The sequence below is a fragment of the Branchiostoma belcheri genome, unplaced genomic scaffold, assembly GCF_001625305.1.
Source record: "Branchiostoma belcheri isolate BF01 breed outbred unplaced genomic scaffold, Haploidv18h27 scaffold9, whole genome shotgun sequence".
In the NCBI taxonomy this organism is placed as follows: Eukaryota; Metazoa; Chordata; class Leptocardii; order Amphioxiformes; family Branchiostomatidae; genus Branchiostoma; species Branchiostoma belcheri.
In genome coordinates this window covers 2552608-2560907 of record NW_017804575.1, presented here as the reverse complement: position 1 = coordinate 2560907, position 8300 = coordinate 2552608, and positions in this window count along the sequence as shown.

Sequence of the window (8300 nt, the reverse complement as noted above, 5' to 3'; positions counted from 1 at the left end):
CATAGGTAAAAATGATGTAAGAAATATGTAGCAGCTATTTGCGACCCCCTGGGGGTTTGTCCAATTATGCATAATTATGCATGATGCTTTGAGGGGTTATGCATAATTATGCATAATGTTCAATGTTATAATACATAAAATAATTGGACGAACCCCCAGGGGTCAGCGAATAGCTGCTACATATTTCTTACATCATTTATACCTATGGTTTGCGATATTAGCCCATCTGGGTTTAAGGTTGCTGAGATATGGGAGGTTGTCCGGAATTAAACTGGAAGTCCAGAATTAAACTGGAGGCTGTTCTATATATACTAGCTGCTATAAAAGTTGAAATTTCTCTTGTCACAGCAAATAGATTGTCCAGTCTATACATTATACATCTTTACACACACATGTTGTAGACATATCCTACCTGTATATGAAAGGTTTCTCAACGTATTGTACTTTTGTAGTTAGTCTGAGTGTGTAGTTTTGTAGCCAATTTAGAGAATGTATAATTTTGTATGAAGTTGAATAAAGTCTGTTACTCTTGTTACTTGTGTAGCTGGCAGACCATTTATGTGAAAACAGTAATATGAATGGTTTATTGTGCGAATATGAATGGTTTATTGTGCGAATACAAACTCATCGCAGCTTATGAGCTGAATTGCGAGTTCATGTACATATACAAATTTCACAGGTTGACATAAACAATCGCTCTAAAAGTTTACAAACTGCGAACAGGTGACAATACATATTTAAAAGATGGAATACATATTTAAAAGACGCAATGCATATATAAAAAGGTACAATTTCATATTTAAAAGATACAAATTAATTATCAAAGATACCAATTAATAATCTAAATGCCACGAATCTAAACTAAATGCCATCGTTTAACAGGTTAACAATATACGGTAGAGGGCTATTTTGGTAGCGTTTTATAGTACGTGCTGGCAATGGGTCATATTTGTGACTTTGTCTGGTAACCCTCCCACTGACTTTGCCCCTTTTAATGCTATACGTTTAGGGAAAGGTTAATGTTAAATGGCAAATGAAGAGTGATTACATGGTAACAACCTTTAATCACGCATCTGGAAGAAAATTGAATTGCTGGATGCCGTTCAAGCCGCCTGCATTGTGTGTGTAATTTGGTAGGGGGCGTTGTCGGTAGGCAAGACGCAGATCGCAAAATCCATGTAGCCTTCAATCCTTAGGTACCTAAAGTCGCTCAACGAACTACATAGTAAAATGCTGTCCACATACTTGTAACAACACGCACGTCTCAGGCCACAGGCATCCCACTGGCATGTCCAGTCTTTGGAGCCAGGCCGTAGGGCAAGGCCTAACGTTAACGGTAGGTCTTCACTTCGGGCCATTCTTCAGATAAATCCACCACTGTCCACAGTACCTACTGGAAGAATGAGTGAATATAAACTGTTTAAAACGAGACGATATTGCAAATAGGTAAAGAATAGTCTAATCTACCACTGTACGTAGTGCTATGTTGCTCAAAATCTAATAATAAGATGCGTATTTATTCAAGTTCAAGTTTTATTAATAAAATCAGCCTTGCAGCCAGTTTACAAAGTCGACCAAGCTGAATTACACTGATTTTTACAAGTTATACATAATAGCGGATTATGTAACACAAGGGGTTCATTTACCTTCAAAGGGTGTAGATTTCCGTAGATCTCTTTAGGGTTGGCAGTCCGAATTCTAGAAGGCCGCGGCCGAACTGACTATCCTTTTCTTTGGCCTCTTGAAATAGAAACCGTGCGCATCTGCTCTTCTCCTTTGTCTTATTCTCTTTTGTCTTTTAAAATTGTTCATTAGCACTGGGATCGTGCGTCCATTTGACACAACGCCTGTGATTCTCCTCTCATATTCTTGTTTCTTCGCAGCATTGGGATTCTCCTCCTCTCATGAAGACACATATACCGCTTGGACTTGAACTATCCTCGCCGTTTTCTGAGCAAATAGTCTCCTTGACGACATCCATCTGAACTACAATGTCCGTGACTTCTTCACCTCAGCCTGGTCTGCTTTCGTACCTCCGCCGCTTTACGTGTCAACCCGGTTGCGGAAAGATCCACCAGGCAGATCAGTCTAATTTTCTTTTTCCCGTGGTTGAATGGCCGACGCACGACAGTTTTGTTTTGTTTTTGACAAATAAGTCCTTTCGTATTCCCCCCCCCCAGTGGTATAAGACAAACGGCCATCCAAAACAAACAAAAATTAGACAACGTGGCAGTGTAACTCATACACTGGATACCAGCATAGCGCTAAGCTGGTAAAGAACAACTTTTTTAGAATTTAATTGATCGACACGACACCACCAGAAATTATGGTAGCGTCCTGTTTCTCCTTTTATATATTTTTTTAAACTTAAAAAAAAAAGATTTTCATGCCTCTGGTCCTCCTGACACGGACACATGCATTTCGTGCACGTCTCATCTTGCGACGTAGTTTTGTCCAGCAGGCCACAAGCTAGGAGTATATCGGACACGATTGGAGGAGATGTGTATTTTCCATAGCCATTCGCCGATTCTGGGCGTTCCCGTTGGAACTCTGTCTTTGAAGACGCTGACCTTGCTCATCACGAAGGAACCACACATGATTTCAATGTACTGTCCTGTAGAAGGAACTCCATTGCAGCCTAATGCGCGCCTAATTCGCGCTGTCCAATACGACTGTACTTCAATCATGATTCACGCTTCAGAGTATCATCGGTACCGTCACGATAGACGAGACTAGACTTTCCTCCCTGAAGAGACGCTATAGTAAGATGTAGAATTGTTTCCCGAGTAGAAACATTTCACCATTAACTGCTAATGTGTGGTAACGCCCTCCACGTTTTTTCATGTCGGCCCACTACTCATGTGATTGTCTCTGTCGCGTTATAGTGTTCTGCTCCTCGGCGTGCAATATAAGCCAACACTATGGGTGTACCTGTCGGTTCTGTAGTAGATTCTAGTACTGTGGTCGGATTTTCGGCATGGCTGCTGACTATAAGGACGTGGCGCGAGGTTAATCTTGACAGTGCCAGGGGGAGGGCGTCGGCCATTGAGTTACACCAACTGCCTTCCACAAGCAGGTCCTCTAGCTGCGTGATGGGGTCAGCGTCTTCCGTTGTCATGAAAATATGAAATTCGTGGAGATTCTGGACAATATACTGTACAATTAGGGTACGGAGTTGCTGGTGAGAGCTAGAGATTTTAACTGGAGGTTTTCCTGTGGATAGGACATGTGATGTGGCGCGGAAGAAGCAGTTTCCGTCATAGGGAACCTTCACCATTCGCAAGCCGAGCTTTGCGAGTCTGTCCTCTACTCTCCTCTCCAACGAGCGGAATTTAAAGACTCTAGTTTGCGGGGACAACCGGTTCAACTTTTCTAGGAAAGGGAGGTGGAAGGTATGACTGTCAGTGGTGTTACTGGTAGATGTTGTGAGGGCAAGATGGCAGGACTTTTGTGCATGGTGTAAGGACATGATGATTAAGAAAATAGAGTTTGCAGACCGCAGCATTGATAAGGTGAAAAGGGCTAGGTTGATGACATCAAGATGGAATTGGGTGTATGTTGTTGTGAGGGCTGTATCTGTAGGCTGGTCAACCTCAGAAACAGCTTCTTCCGCTGCTCCACCTTCTGCTCTGTCTTCTTCTACTCCTCCTCCTTCTACCTCTACTTCCTCGTCTGCTTCTTCGCCTGTTTCTTCGGTGACGGTCTGATCTTGTACTTTGAAATCAGGAGCTAGAGGGACGTCCGGAATTCTTGATTCCGAAGCCGTTTCCTTTCCCACATTCTTACCGGTCTCACCGATACACCGTCTTTCGAAAAGCTTCCGTACTCTCCTCCCCTGTTTCTTTAGAAGCGTCCACCTGTTCATGAAACAATCACTTTCAGTATATTCCTGTCGATTGAACTGTATACATTGAATCTGGTAAAATCATGAAAAAGCTTAAGCCACAGTCGGGGTTTTAACTTGGTTGGTTTCTTTGAGAATCAAGCTTATGCCGACCTAGGAAATACATGTAACATGCTTGGTCACAAAACTCAACCATGACGTTAACAAGACGTACGACATGTCGAACAATATACAGCTACCCTGTGTAGCATATATCTGATCAACATAACATAGCATAACATAACATAACATAACATAACATAACATAACATAACATAACATAACATAACATAACATAACATAACATAACATAACATAACATAACATAACATAACATAACATAACATACGGTATGGCTATCGTCTAATACATGTATGTGAATGACATTATATATCTTCCGTAAATGCTGAGAGCGATGTCCACGTAAAATTGAATGTCGGTGACGACAGAAACTCCACTTTGGTTTGGTCTCTGTCCTTGATGCTGAACACCGTCTACTCACAGACAAACACACCTGTTCTTAGTGCAGAACAGTAACAACATACAAACACGCCTGTCCTTGGTTCTGAACACCATCTACTCACAAACACACCTGTTCCTAGTGCTGAACACTAAACACACATAAACACGTCTGTCCTTGGTGCTGAACACCATCTACACACAAACACACCTGTTCCTAGTGCTGAACACTAAACACACATAAACACGCCTGTCCTTGGTGCTGAACACCATCTACACACAAACACACCTGTTCTTAGTGCTGAACACATTCCACGCACAAACACATCTACGTACAGACAAAGTTCTGAATACTAAGCACACACAAACACACTTGTTCTTGGTGCTGAACACTAACCACACATAAACACGTCTGTACTCGGTGCTGAACACCATCTACTTACAGACAAATACACCTGTTTTTGGTGCCGAACACTATCCAAACACACACACACACACACACACACACACACACACACACACACACACACACACACACACACACACACACACACACACACACACACACACACACACACACACACACACACACACACACACACAAACACACACACACACAAACACACACAAACACACACACGTCACACACACACACACACACACACACACACACATGTATACGTACCTATCGTTGATGATAAGCACCATCCACAAACATCTTCACGTATCAGTCCATTCTTAGCATCAAAACTCATAAACTATCCCAGTAAAAGCTAATTTTAGCCTTTGATAGTCTGTTGATGATAATTATACGGTCCCGTTTTTTTTATATACATGTAACGTTATACGTAACGTTAACACAGCACGTTTGAGCTAGAGCTCTGGCCCTACAACCATATGGCAACAGCGTTCTCAAAGGCTACTTGGAATCCCGCCAAGTAAATGTTGTGTTTCTTACCTCTTTTTGTGGATCTTTTGCCTCTTACGGGCGTCTTTTTCTCCAGAAAAGTCCGGGAACTCATTGTCTTGTTTTGCCAAACAATTACCCATTTTCAACGGGATTTTATTTTCGTTCGTGCGTAGATACGACTAGAAAAACGATCAGAAAATTTCGCTGATCACTAGCTGTGATTTCTCTCTACAAACGAGGATGTTCCACAGTAACGATTATGACGTTCCAGAACTTGGTAAAGGTTTAGACGGTCCCAGAATGCTTTGCGTGAAGCCAAAGTTTTAGGACTATTCCATTCCTTCCAGTAACAAAGAACGAGGGGGGGGGAGGTATATTTTAAAAGGTTATCCACGGGCCAGACGGTGTGTTATCAAATTGTTATACATGTATAATGAAATGAATACTGGCAGATAGACATACAAAGTTCAACTGGTATTTTGACCTTACCAGACACAAACGACAGCAGTATACGTAAATCAATGGTTTATTAATTCAGAATAAAGTCTCAAACCCTCTAATTTTCCGAACAGAATCACAACGATTCATGTTAGAAATTATAACCCTTATAAGGCCACAGCAAGTAATTTTTATAGATGACATCAGCGCACGCATTGATTTTCGCCTGATTTTGGTAAAAAAAAGAACAAGAAATTTTGTTGCCCTTTGACAGTGGTCAACATTCCAAAAATGGGAAAAATGGCATGCCTTGCTATGCCGGAACGTGTATGGCAGATAAACATGAAGAGAGGAGGCAAGACAAGGCTCTGATTTATTGTTTTGACTTTTCTGTTGATGCAGTGATGTATTTCATTCCTTTTATATGTTCCAACTGAATCAAAACCATTTGTACAATGATTGAAAATTTTTCTTTTTCAAAGTTGTTTCAGTGACAAATGGATGTTGTGATAGTTGGCAGTAAAGTTAGCACAATATAGCTATAATAGGTATCATTTCTTGTTTAACAGGCTTTATGATGTCAAAATTTGAAAATATAGGAATCTTGTTTTTTGGGGCCCGTCTTGTTTTGTTTTCGCCCTCTCGCATTAGATTTGGAGTCTGCGGAGGATGTCATCCATAAAATTTACTTGCTGTGGCATAAGCTAATATTTCTTATCAATCGTATTTACACAGATATATACACACCAACTTCTGTTATACGATGAACCGACCTTGTAACACCTACTTAGTACACGTACATTTGTACCTGCTATATATGGCAGCATTCAATATGTATCCAACGCTTTAGTTAAGAAAATTATGTTATATCCGACTCTACCAAATACGCCGTAGTGTATAGTCCATATCTCATATCCCATTTATACTATATTAGTTACTTAAAATAGCCTAGTGTCTAGTCTGTAGAATGTATGGAGAACTCTCGTATGTTATCATGTAAGCCATGTTCCATATATAGTATATCACCTTTATGAAATGGTATAGTGATAGTTTCGATAAATAGAACTTACAAGCATTGCTGAGAACGTTAGAGTAGATATCAGCTAGATATGTAGTAACTATGAAGACTATGTGGTGTCGTGTGGCGTAGCGGCGGAGTGCTCGACTCGGAATCAAGAGGTCCCGGGTTCGAGTCCTGACATGCCACCGATATATGATCTTGTGCCCTTGGGAAAGGCACTTTACAAGACTTTCCTCACTTCAATCATGTGAAAATGAGTGTTGTATTGTCCCGTGTTGGTGGCGGCATTAATATAAGTTGAAAAAACTTGAGTGTGCCGTCACCACGTCTTGTGATGAGATGTTGGAATATAAAAAAAAAAAAAACTATGAAGACCTTGCCATACATCGTAACTGTTACAATTGTTGTGCAATGAAGTTTGACTTGACTTGTAACAGTACTACAGTAAGTTATAAAACGGTTACGTCGATGAAATTTAGACATCCAGGTAGAACCAGATATCGTGCACAACCCACGTGTACGGTCTTTGAAAGTTATGTTACAGTTCTCTATGCTCCATTTGTGAATCGCACGTGTTGAATGGAACTTAGAAATATACCATTAATGTGCACTGACCTTGCAAATACGAAAATAATTTCGTGTGTCTCGGTGGTCAAATTTGGGTCCTCATCTCCCCACCTGGTGTAGAACCCGAACCGTGTTCGATATGACGTAATTCGAACAGAACGGTGTTCGAAATGGGGACACCCGCGGTCATTTACTGTTAGCCTGGCCCCTCTTTACATGGGTACTCGTACCTTCTAACAGAAAAAAATCCACCTTTACACAAATATAAACCATTTCCTAGACGTACATGTCTGCAATCATTTTGTAGTGGACATGGAACATGAAACGAAGCTACTACCGTTATCGTGGGTGACATTGAAGATCGCAATACTTGTTTGTGTGTTATTGTAGAGCCGCTTTATATTTAGCCAAAACTGGATAAAGTGTTTATTTATCATTATCATATAGCCGGGTGACGTTGACCAATCAGAAGGCTCCATTCCATATTCCTTATGACGCCGTAATGTCACAAATAGAGTCAAAATCGGGTATTCATTCATCCCAATCCATACATTAAAAATCCAATAAGCACCCGCATATGACCTCATGTGACCCAATAGAACACGGCTCTAGTTCTAAAAAATCCAAAAATAACTTGAGTGGTGTTCCAATGACCTGGGGTGACTCCCATAAGAACGCCTGTTCCCTGCCTGTGACCCAGATAGAACATGACCCTCCCCTAGTGACCTCAGGTGACTCCAGATGGAACTATGTTCTATTTAGTTTGTGTGTGTTGTACAGGAATGTGTCACTCTTTACTGTGTAAGTTTGGATAGGCTATATGATAATAGCCTTAATGTCCCGCCCTTTCTCGGTGAATATGGTGTGATAAAGCCTTGTCAGTTGCTATAGCCACCTCATAAAGCCACAGAGTGAGCGCAGCGAACGAGGTGGCTTTATTCGGTGGTTATAGCAACTGACAAGGCTTTATCACACCATATTCACCTCGAGGCGGGACATTAACCCTTAATTATCATATAGCC